The sequence below is a fragment of the Engraulis encrasicolus genome, chromosome 1, assembly GCF_034702125.1.
Source record: "Engraulis encrasicolus isolate BLACKSEA-1 chromosome 1, IST_EnEncr_1.0, whole genome shotgun sequence".
In the NCBI taxonomy this organism is placed as follows: domain Eukaryota; kingdom Metazoa; phylum Chordata; class Actinopteri; order Clupeiformes; family Engraulidae; genus Engraulis; species Engraulis encrasicolus.
This window is the reverse complement of record NC_085857.1, coordinates 54,217,925-54,230,217: the sequence shown is the minus strand read 5'-3', so window position 1 is coordinate 54,230,217 and position 12,293 is coordinate 54,217,925. Positions and strand designations below refer to the sequence as shown.

The 12,293-nt window shown below is 43.2% G+C and overlaps 1 long non-coding RNA gene across 1 annotated transcript; it reads left to right on the top strand.

The window, feature by feature from the left end:
• The first annotated feature begins 7,620 nt into the window (after positions 1–7,620).
• Positions 7,621–11,336, top strand: LOC134441479 (uncharacterized). Its single transcript, XR_010033171.1, has 7 exons — positions 7,621–7,846; positions 9,132–9,201; positions 9,398–9,502; positions 9,952–10,030; positions 10,135–10,244; positions 10,467–10,571; positions 11,168–11,336. It is a non-coding gene; the product is annotated as an uncharacterized LOC134441479 (long non-coding RNA).
• The last annotated feature ends 957 nt before the right edge of the window (positions 11,337–12,293 follow it).

Genomic DNA, 12,293 nt, shown 5'->3' with positions numbered 1-12,293 from the left:
AAGAGAGTTCAATATCCGCCAAAAGTTGAATAATAACAGATAATGGCTCCAATTTTCTTAAGGCATTCAGTGTTTTCGCAGATTAGATGTCCAGAAGAGGATGAGGATGAACAGGGAGGCGACGAGGAAGCGGCAGACGGGTCTGTCTTCATCAATAGGCCCATACGACTTGTGTTGCAGTCGACCAACATTGACGAAGCACGTGAGCGAGAACTTGTTGTCACGATGTGGGTGTTATTAAATACAGCGCATTTAGAGTCGGCGACAAATATGAACGAGACGATGAGCTCACACCGATTTGCTCTACTAACACACCACGTGTGAGGAGTGGGGGGACAGGCAGTGAGGAGGAGCTGAAGTGGGGACCTGCGCAAACTTGTGTAGAGGTGTAAGACAAGACCCATATACACACGTGAGTGAGTTGTTGACCAACCAGTTCATGGGCACGTGACCTCGAGCGTTGAAGGGGATAAGCAACTACAGAGGTTGCAAGATCTGACTGCAGCCGCATTCATCCCGCGATAGTTTGACACCATGTGACATGTCACCTCGTCAACGCAACATCGACGAAATTTCGAAGTTTGACAGGAAATCTAACCGTCATGCTGCATTTTCATCCAGGGTGCATTGCTGTCTAAATGCGCATGCATGCGCTGACAACATCTCGATCACACCTAATGTCACAGACCTCCTAGATGAGACGCTGGAAGACAGAGTACAGCCTTCCTCCACACCAGCGGTGCGCCTGCCACAGTCTTAATCTGGTGGCTACCAGAGACCTTGAACAGGCTTCACTGTCCGAATCATTCAAAAACATTTCCAGATCAACTCTGGCCAAGTGCCAGGCCCTCTGGAACAAATAGTCCAGAAGCACTCTGTCCTCTGACATCATCCAAGATAAGTTAGGCTGTTAGCTGATCATTCCAGTTTCCACCAGATGGAACTCAACTTATCACACCATGGAACGCCTCAACACCTGTATCATCACAGAAGAGCAACAGTGTGTGAGGAGCTGCAGGTGCCACGATTCAGACAGACAGAAGTCATATTCATACAGGAGTATGTGAAGGTAAATGATGTATGAAGTGTTCACTTTTCATAATAGGCTGATTTTAATATCAAGATTCAAGAGTTTGTCATTGTCAAAAAGGCAACGAAAGTGTGGGGTACAATACACCTAGTAGCAGCAGGTTTTCAAGTAAAGGGCAATAAGAGGTAAAAGTGACACCAGTGCTTGACCCCCCAGCCCACTTAAAGTGCAAGATTAAGTGCATAATGCTCAACACCCCCCTCCCTCACTCAAACACACACACACACAGAAATGTCAAAAGGATAGACGGATAACACTTAAGGCAGTAATGTTCCTCAGCAGTCCTGCAAATTCAAAAGTCTGATGGCCTGGTGATAAACGCTGTTGGCCAGTCTTTTAGTGCGGCTCTGAAGGGATGTGTTGTTATATGATGATGATGATTTATTAGGGGTGGGTAAACATGAAAATCTTTAATCGCATTAACTCAATGACTTTCTGTGATTAATCATGATTAATCGCATAGCGCGCGAAACCCAATAATAATAATAAATAATGAATAAAATAAATAATAAATGAAATAAAAATATTTAATAAATTAATAAAATAAAATAATTAATAATAATTTGCATATGTACTGTGTAGACAACCTATGTAGGTCTAATATAATATTCCACAATGGAAATGTAGGCAATTTGCCAACCTATCAGTCTAAGGGGGCGTTTATACGAGAATGATGAGAAGAGAAGACGCAAAAGTGGCGCGTTTAGACGAGCATTCTAAGGGGGAAATCTTTGTTTATATGAAGACGCAAGAGTTGTCTATACATTCCAGACCGCTGGGTGGCGGTGTGATAGAACCCGGGCATGTCCGCGAGCATGCGCGTAAATGTCCTTTCCTCTTTTCCATGTCAACACAACCATTCAGATTGAAAACAAAAACTAACTATGGCGGCGGCAGCTATGAAGAAACATTTTGTGTGGACTGATGAGGAGGTCCAGCTGCTCCTCAATTCTACATTGTCATATAAGACAAACAAGATCGCTCAAGGAGTCGACTGGGAGTCGTGCCAGGCGAAATATGCAGACATTAGGGCACTGTTCATCGAACAGTACCAAAGACCGAAGGAAGGGGAGTAGAGGTCGTCAAGTTATCCTCACAACCCTGAGGAGATGGGTAAACCTCAAATAGCCTCGAAACTGAAAGCCATTTGAGGCAAATATAGAGAAGCTATAAGCTTCTAAGATAGCTCTAAACGAAGTGGTCATGGCCGGGTGATATGGCTGTTTTTTGATTTATGTAACGAAATATGGGGCAGCTCACCATCCACTACTAGTTTGGCATTCGGGCGGGAGACCGCAGATATAAAGAGTAGGGTCTCGCTGCGGACTGCAGCGCGATATACCACTCCCCCCTCTCCTTCCCCCGAACATTGCCCCCGCCCATATATCCCATTTGGGCATTTCGTATTAATACACATCACACTTAGTTATTACATCAGATCCACACCACGTTGTCAGTTGGACGGACATGCCGTGATAACACTTCAAGACAAGTAAGTAAAGTTTATTTTGTACAGGGCATTCCACAAACTTCGGCAATGTGCTGTACAAATGTATAAGAATATTACCATTAAATCAGCATCGATCGTGAAGAGTCCAAATTGATGACTTATTCCATGTGGAGTAATTTGCCGCCAATAGCGAAAACATTAGTTCGTCAACAGAAAGCCATGATATTGGTAAAGTGGTGATGTGGAACGGGCATTAACAACTTATTGGATGATTTAATGCTGATTTAATGTAGAAAACAGCCTTAACATACCAGAAAACGTTTGAAAGCAAGCGTCAATTGAACGACGAATTAGCTGCCGTTAGCTGTTAGCATTTTAATTTTTAATTGTGTGTCCGTGAGTGATTTTGCCCAAGTATTGTCGTTTTGCATGTTAATTATTTAATCGTTCTTTATCACGCCGTATAGTGTTGTTTGGTTAATGGTGTGTACTGATCTAAAACCTGGATATGATAAGTTTGGCGCCTTATTCCCAATTGGAAGCTTGTATCACACGGATGGTTCAGTAAGCCGATCGATCCATTGTCCTCTAAAAATTGATGTTGTGTGTGGGTTGGTGAAGTGAAGCTGTTAAAGGGGCATTCCACAGGTGGAGACATGAATATGTATTGAAAGTGGGTCATACAATATAGTAGAATAGTAGTATAAATTTCTAATTTGGTGCCTTCTTGGCCGAGAAAAGGCAGAAAATGACTTTTTAGTGCTTGTGGATTTGTGACAACAATCCCCATGAGACATTTGCAGATAGCGTTTCCTATGTTCAGTGTTGTTAGACTACACAGCGTCACCACTCAAAAGAAACAACACCCTTTGAAGAAAACAACAGCCCGAACACCGGCAATCCCCTGTATTTTTTTGACAATGCTGTGAGAAGTGCAGGCAAGAGAGCAACTCGCACTTTGAGCGTGGGTGGAGGAGATTACTTCGATTCTTCGATTAACGCGAGCACAGGGAGAGTGAAGGCTGTGTTACTGTTGATCATACGCACACGCGTCTTTTAAAGGGTTTGTTCGGGGCGACCACTTGACAGAGAGCGCGCTTTTCGGTTTATGCAGTAAATGTCTCATTGATTAGTTTATGGAACTTACGGTTTGTCTGTTACGGTCCACGAAGACAATATCCACGTGAAAACGCAAACGCCTGCAAACCACTGTTTTGACAGAAAGACAGTTCACCTGTCGCCTACTCTGTTTTCTTCCCAAAGCGGCATTTAAAAGTATTCCATGAAATCCAACATCAACGTCACTTCAAATAGGTGACAGCATCATGCACACACATGAAATAACACTTCAGTGAGGGGGGGGACATCACTGCTCTCATATTAAAGTGAAAAGAGAATTTCACATTTTAGTTTATTTAATGTAGGCCTATGCAAAATTGCAAATAGTCTATTCATTGAAATCTGTCCAGAAAGGGATGTAATGTTTGCCTGTTTTTTATGTTTGTAATTATTTATTTTTTTAAATAAAAAATCGTGATTTAAAAAAAAAAAAAGGCAAAAATAGAGATTTTATGTTAAAAAAAGGTGATATGGGATGGACCGATGCCCCCCCTAGGTAAATTCGCCTTAGGTCCCCAAATTGCTAAATGTAGTGTAAGGGATTATTTTGAAAAGACAGTACATGTAATCAGCAATGCATTACAGTTTTTCAGTAACTTGCCCAACACTGTTGAAATCCTATGGTACTTTTTCAAATCCAGGCTTATACAGTACATGGTAGGCTTATTGATATATTGCCTTGACAGGTTATGAGGAGGCCAAGGGGGGTTTGGGCAAAAAAGGTTCAGAACGGGTATAGACGGACGCATCTGTTGTCCGCCTGTCGGACTTGTTGTATATTGTACAGATTTCTTTATTTTTAAGTGCCTCAAGTCCTGCAGGAAGACTGGCCACTTTCACTGCTTGTTTTGCCCCCAAACAATAGTCCGTAAGGACCAACTACAACCTCATATGCTGTGCTGCCCCGCCAACCAGCCTCCCCCAGATGCTATTAGGTTATCCCTACCACCACCACCTGTTGTCACCGCACTTCAACATCCTTCCCCTCCTGCATCTGCACCACCCCCACCTCCTCCCTCGCCATCGGATGCTGTGAACCTGCCCCCTCCCTCACCATCGGATGCTGTGAACCTGCCAACTCCTCCCTCACCATCGGATGCTGTGAACCTGCCCCCTCCCTCACCATCGGATGCTGTGAACCTGCCAACTCCTCCCTCACCATCGGATGCTGTGAACCTGCCAACTCCTCCCTCACCATCGGATGCTGTGAACCTGCCAACTCCTCCCTCACCATCTTTGACTGCAATGAAGCCCTCAATATTTTTCACTGCCGTGAGGAAAATGCCACCCCCTGCCTCACCTTTCCCTGCAATGAAGCCCTCAACATCCTTCACAGTAGTGAAAAAATGCCACCTCCTGCCTCAAGACCTGTCTCATCTTTCACTGCAATGAAGCCCTCAACATCTTTCACAGTAGTGAAGAAAATGCCACCCCCTGCCTCATCTTTCACTGCAATAAAGGAAATGCCACCTGTAACGCACATTGTAACGCATAAAGTGCTCTGCCTTTGCGCAAAGAACGTGGACCTACGTTATTGACTTTGTGAGCAGCCAGCTGACAACAACAACAAACATGGCAGAGGATGGACGCGGCGAAAGTAGCCAGGCAGCCACTGTCGTTCCCTCCGTCCATAGATGTAAGTTTCAGCATTAAGTTGTATTTCCAATGTTTCAAAAATGTTATATTGTGTTCTGCAGTCTCACAACAATTGACAATGTGAAGTCAGAGGATTAGCACCCTCATGAATGCATGGTGACACCATGACGGCAAATCAGAAGCCAACATGTCTTATGTATGTGTACAGCAGCCATTGGCATGTTAGTAGCGCTGTAATTACATAATTACAATCCCTGCCACTACATCCAACTCCTGGCAAACCAAACAGTTGCCTTTTGAAATAAACGAGTGCCTCCACCCTGTCACAGGGACTTATCTACAGAACTTCACAACAGAGAGTGACATAGGATAAACATATCAGCTATATTGACAGTAATGTAGACAGTGATGTGTAATAGATGTGGCTGTAACTGCTAGTGTTGTACTTGCGATTCTTCTTGGTCTGGACTCTCTTAAGACATTTTCCTTCCATGACCTAGGTGTCTTGGTCTCCAGTTCACATTAGTGTGTGATCACAATTTCTGGCACTGGTTGGATTTTGCTATTCACTTGGTTTGATGATATTTTGACCTTGGACGCGACAGGTGTAGTTCCCAATAGCCTTCGGGGTTGGGTTGGCCTCCATACCGGTCTTGGTAATGTCTTGCTTTCAGACTAAGCAGTCTCGACTACATCATTAGCAACTGCCAATGCGGTGGTCTTTTGTGTGTCTGCTGTATGTATTAGCAACATCAATTGGCTCTCTGGCTCTTTCCTTAATAACAGGACCTGCAGAAGCCTCGCACAGGGGTAAGTACGGTGTGGTACACGCTGATGGATGACGCATTAGGGTCATTTCACGTGAAATCAGACACTTTGGGACCCGACCGACCCGGATTTCAATCATACTTGGTGTGCCTTTTTAGTAGCAAGGTAGCACCCCAGAACTGCATTTGTTTGAATCTGACACTAATATTAAGGGAGAAACAGACTAGGAAAGGTTCACATGTGAGGGTAGGACACTATACATTCAGCCTTGAATATATCAGTCAGTGTTAGTCACAAAAAGATGCCTGTGGTGTTATTTGAAAGCTCTTTTCTGGCTCTACATATTACACAATCAGCTTGGAATACAACAACTCTCAGAATATGAATTATGATAAATTGAAAAATTAAAAATTGAATATCTAAAAAAATATATATTTTAAAATGGCCAGTTCCTTGTCCAAACGTAGCCGGCAATGTCATTAGCAACACCTCAAATGCTGGTGTTCGGTTCTTTATTCATTTCAGAGAGAATTTGACTCACAAATATGGCATCATACACACTGCATGAAAAGAGGAATTTGTGGATGAGTTTTGCACCTTAAATTGCCTCATACCTCAAGCCACAGCATTTGCGGCTCCCCCATGCCCCCCTCCCATCCCCTTCTTAGAAGAGCCTTTAATATGTAAATGCCAGTGATCAGGTCGGGAGCTGCCCCAGTCAATTTCAAGTGGGGTGGGGTGGGGTGAGGTCAGGTGGGTGGGAGGGAGTGGGGGGTCGGCAGGCCTGTTTCTAGGATTTTGGGGTCCCTAGGCAACGGGATTGTTGGGGGCCCTAGGGCATTTTTTGGCCTTTTACTAAAATGTGTGTGTGTGTGTGTGTGTGTGTCTGTGTGTGTGTAGGCTATGTTTTTTCACGCTGCCCAGTGGTGTTTTTCAGAATCACTAACCATTAAACCAGGGGTAGGGAACCTATGTCTCGAGGGCCCTTGAGGCCGTTTTATCCGGCCCCTGATATCATTATAATGTTTTGCAACTTCACAGGAATCTTAGAAATTACATTTCCAATGCAATTAAGTTAGCCTATATTCAGGGGACCGGGTGGGGACTGTTTTAAAGGTGTCTACCTTTAAAGATGTCTATATGTCTATATAGGCCTAAAGGTGTCTATATAGGCCTAAATTTTATGGGGAAATCCTGATTTGTGTTCATAGTACGGCCCCCGGAGGATTTTATGACCATGGTAGGAATTTGAAGTGGCCCCTCGAATGAAAAAGGTTCCCCACCCCTGCATTAAACATTTCTACTAGCCACAGCTTTGCTGCCAGTACATTTTATTATGATACTATAAGCTCAGAAATTAAGTTGATCAAACAATTCGATCTGTGCTATAAACATTTAAATGAACCTACAGAATAGGCTATCAAAATAGAATCATCTGAATGATCTTTCTTGGACATACATTTTGAAGTGACCCTTCGAATTAAAAAGGTTCCTCGGCTGCTTTTGAGGAAAAACATCAATGTGCTTGGCCACTCTGGTTTTTAAATGGTAGGCTATTCTGAACTAAAGCAATGATTGTTGTTAGTTAGTTGAAAATAGACCGTCTCTGGTTAAATTAGTTCTACACCAAGCCTTTAGGTGGCAGTAAAACGAATTGGCACAATGCGAATTCCACACACAAGCCACAAAGAAGCCATCAGCCGCGGTCAACAGCACCTTCCTGATTGAACAGAACCACGCGTTGTCTGTGTGGTTTACAAGTTTCTTGGCGATATGGGGGGAAAGTTCCTCACATACCAACGGAAAATGGGCTTCATATACATGTAAGTACATTTTACTCAACTGTGGTTTAAAGTTTCAGTACTCAAGAGCGATTGAATAGCTCCTCTGAACACAGATCCGCCATTGCTAAGTTATGGCACAGCCGCTTTACATAGCTGGTAGCTCAAGTCCCCTCAATGTGACTATACTAGTTGTTGCTGTACGCTAGGAAATTCTGATGACTTGCGAGCATCGTAATGACAAAATGCTGTGGTGAAACAGTGAATATGTTAACTATACTTGTTGATGGTAAATTGTTTGACATTGCTAGTTCTCAGTTGCCTTTCCCCTGCCTAAAGGATTCCCTGATTGACGCTCCCAACCCAGGACGCTCCCCTTTCATCTCGCTCCCACTAGCCAGACTATCGGTACCACCGCCATATGGCGGAGCTAGTTATGTTGTTGATGTTAGTTTTTTGTTTCTAACCCTAAACCTAACCCTAACCCTAAATTGCTTGTGTGTGGCAGTATATGATAATACGTGAAATATAATCGGGTGGGACTACACGTCCGGGAGTGATAGAAACACCTGGGACCGCACGTCCGGGAGCGATCTCAGTTGGGAGTCTCCATCCCCCACCGTGCCTAAAGATAGACAAAGGCTACCGTTAGCATGCTATTGCGTTAGCTCATCAACTAGATGCTGGGCACTGCTCATTTTTCACGTCTGCCCGGCATTTCGCTGATGAACTAACGCTTAGACGCCTTGCCAATGTATTTTACAGCGGCAAAAATGCATCTAGGCGACGTTGGAAAGACTGGTGTGCCGTCTGGGTATGTTGGTTTTCAGTGCTGGGCAGTAGCTAACATTCTCTAGTAGCTTGGTCGTAGCGTCACTACTATGTATCGAGCTAACATCCCTTGAAACACCTTGCCCTTTCACCAAACCGACCGATTCTTCCTTGTTGCGTTCTATATTATGAAAGCTAACCGTGAGTAGTTCTGGCGGCAGCTCTCAGTAACGCGAGCCCAATGTATCAGCGCGAGCTCAATGTCGACCAGAGTGGTCAAGTTGAGCACGCCACCCCGAAATCAATGTGAAATACCCTGCCATTTGCAACAGTAGGCAACCTGTCCTTTAAAAGTATGGGTCCTCAAAACAGCACTTGTTGCACAAATAAGTGTAGATGGCCTCTTCAAGAAATTGAAATTATGTATGGTCACTTTTTCTTATTGTTTCACGTGGAGGTCTACTGACCTTGTCTAAATAATGTAGGCTAGTTTATGTACATGTATTATATTAGGACCCAAGGTTAATGGGTTATTCTATTTACCATGTTTTCACAGGCTGCTGTCTCATAATATGGCGAAGACGAGTCACCTGAAGGCCTAACTCGCCATAGAAGACTGAAAGAATGTAAGATTAACTTCTTTGTGACCAATATGACTTGCTCATTGATACATTTGCTATGTCAATATGAGGTGCATGGCAAAATATTTAATTTATTTGTCTCGCTTCTAGGAGCTGTAGAAACAACAGGGTGTTCTTTTTCAGGGTATTCTTTTTTATAGAACTGGGCAGGTCATTTATTCGTTCCCCTTGTTTTTTGAAGTGTCCTGCAGGATGCTGTGTCCTGCAATCCTGTGTGCTGTGCTACAGACGCGTGTGGAGGTCAACCCAAAATGGGCACAGTCTCACCACAGAAGAGTGAAAGAGGGTAAGCTTAACCTATAGCCTACGTCAGGGTCGGGGAACGTTTCTCATTCGAAGGGCCGCTTCAAATTCATCCGAGGGGCCGTAAAAGTCCTCCAAGGGCCGTACTATGAACACAAACCAGGATTTTCCCTTTCACTTTAGGCCTATATTGAAGGCAGCCACATTTAAACAAACGCCACCTTCTTCAGGTTCCCTGAATATAACTTAATTGTATTGCAAATGTATTTTCTAAGATTCCTTTACAAAATATGTCATATTTCATGTGAAGCTGAATAGCATTAAAATTATATCGGGGGGGCAGATAAAACTGCCTCAAGGGTCGCAAACGGCCCTAGAGACATAGGTTCCCCACCCCTGGCCTACATTGTCAATATGACTTGTGCTACTTTATAGATAAGTAATCAATGCTGTGCATTGCTATGTTTTGATTTATTTTCTTACATCCTACAGATCCTGGCAGGGAGACGGTAGTGTCCTGCAGAATGGTGATGGGCCAATCTTACAAGAGACCACAGAAAACTGATATAGTGTAAGATTATCCCTGTTGGGCTCAATAGGTCTTGCTTATTGACATATTTGCTATGTCAATATGAGGTGCATGGCAAAGTATTTATTTATTTGTCTCGCTTCTAGGAACTATAGAAACAACAGTGCCTGCTGCAGTATAACGAGGACACCCTGAGCAGAGAGCTCCAATAGACCCAGGTCCAGTGTCTTGGCAGGGTGAAATGGCACTGATATGGGTATGTACTAATGTCAGTTAAAATGAATGAATGAATTAATTCTCATATCTGAATAATGTGAACACTGGATTTACCACACACACACACACACACACACACACACACCCTAGGCCTAGATGATTTGGACCCAAGGTTACTTTTACCACAGCTCTGGCACATCAATTTTCATTTGTTTAATAACTGGTCAGGTAATTTATTCATTCCCCTTGTTTTTTTTTGTAGTGTCCTGCAGGATGCTGTGTCCTGCAATCCTGTGTGCTGTGCTACAGACGCGTGTGGAGGTCAACCCAAAATGGGCACAGTCTCACCACAGAAGAGTGAAAGAGGGTAAGCTTAACCTATAGCCTACGTCAGTGGTGGGGAACCTTTCTCATTCGAAGGGCCAATTCAAATTCACCCGAGGGGCCGTAAAAGTTCTCCAAGGGCCGTACTATGAACACAAACCAGGATTTTCCCCTTCACTTTAGACCTATATTGAAGGCAGCCACATTTAAACAAACACCACCTTCTTCAGCTTCCCTGAATATAACTTAATTGTATTGCAAATGTATTTTCTAAGGTTCCTTTACAAAATGTCATATTTTATGTGAAGCTGAATAACATTAAAATTATATCGGGGACCAGATAAAACGGCCTCAAGGGTCGCAAACGGCCCTCAAGACATAGGTTCCCCACCCCTGGCCTACATTGGCAATATGACTTGTGCTACTTTATAGATAAGTTCTCAATGCTGTGCATTGCTATGTTTTGATTTATTTTCTTACATCCCACATATCCTGGCAGGGAGACATAGTGCATGAGACCATAGAAGACTGAAATAGGAGATTATCCCTGTTGGGCTCAATATGACTTGCTTATTGATATATTTGCTATGTCAATATGAGGTGCATGGTGAAGTATTAATTTATTTGTTGTTTCTACAGCTCCCAGAAGTGAGACTGAGTGCCTGTTGCAGTATGACGAGGACGCAGTGACCAGAGACCTTCAGTAGACCCTGCTGGCATGATTGGCGTCTGAAGAACATGAAATCAACAGCAATGTTTATAATGTTGTACATACCTGTATAGTCTGTATTAAAAGGCAGTACCTGTAGTATTTTTCCTCTTACTTTCATATTTACCACATATTTACTATGAATTGACAACTTTTACTAAAATCCATTTTTGCATGTGCCCTGAGTAAAATTATCCTTAAACCTAACCTGTCAGAGATGTAACAACAACCTGCTCTTAGCAATGTGGCAGCAGTCTACTTGGATGCAGCGGGGAACATAGAACCCTTTTTTGAAAAAGCATTGTATGTTTCTGAGTTTTATGAATTGTGCCCTTCCCAAACATCATGCATAGGCTAAGCGTATCTATGACACGCTGATTTGAACTCACTATCGCGTGGGTCCAATACGCATTTTCAAGTTAAGTCGTGCTCCACAACGCCCTGTGACAGGTTAGGTTTAGGGATGGTTTTGGTTTAGGCACAATTTAGGTAGAAATTCGCCTAATCTCGCTGTTCTTGGCAAAAGTAAAGCAGCAGAAACATTACTTCACTGACAGGTTAGGTTTAGGGGTGGTTTTGGTTAGGGCACAGCAAAACATATTTGCGTTTAGTAACAGACATGCGCTGTGACAAAACAAAATCGCCGACACGGCGGGAAAACTGCGCAAACCTCGTCACTAGTCAAAAGTGCATGAAAGCGCTTTACCGTTGCGTTGAGGAGCACGCTTTGAATTCAAAATGCGTCGCACCATGCACTAGCGTGCGATACGTACGCTAAAGCATGATGACAGCCTGCCCAAACTTAACTTGTCGGCAATGAATGTTTCCTAGTTGTACATTTGTGACCTGAGTGCTGTGTACATCACTGCATATATAGGCCTAGTATATTGTTTGCAGGGTATGTGTGTAGTTGCATGGTTCTTGTCAAAGTGTGTGTACATTGTTTGGTGTGATATTAAAAGCCTATTTTAAAAAATCATTTTCATTTCATTCATTTTCATTTTATCAATAAATTCACATCATGCATGCTAAAGCCCCATCACAGTGCAGCCTATA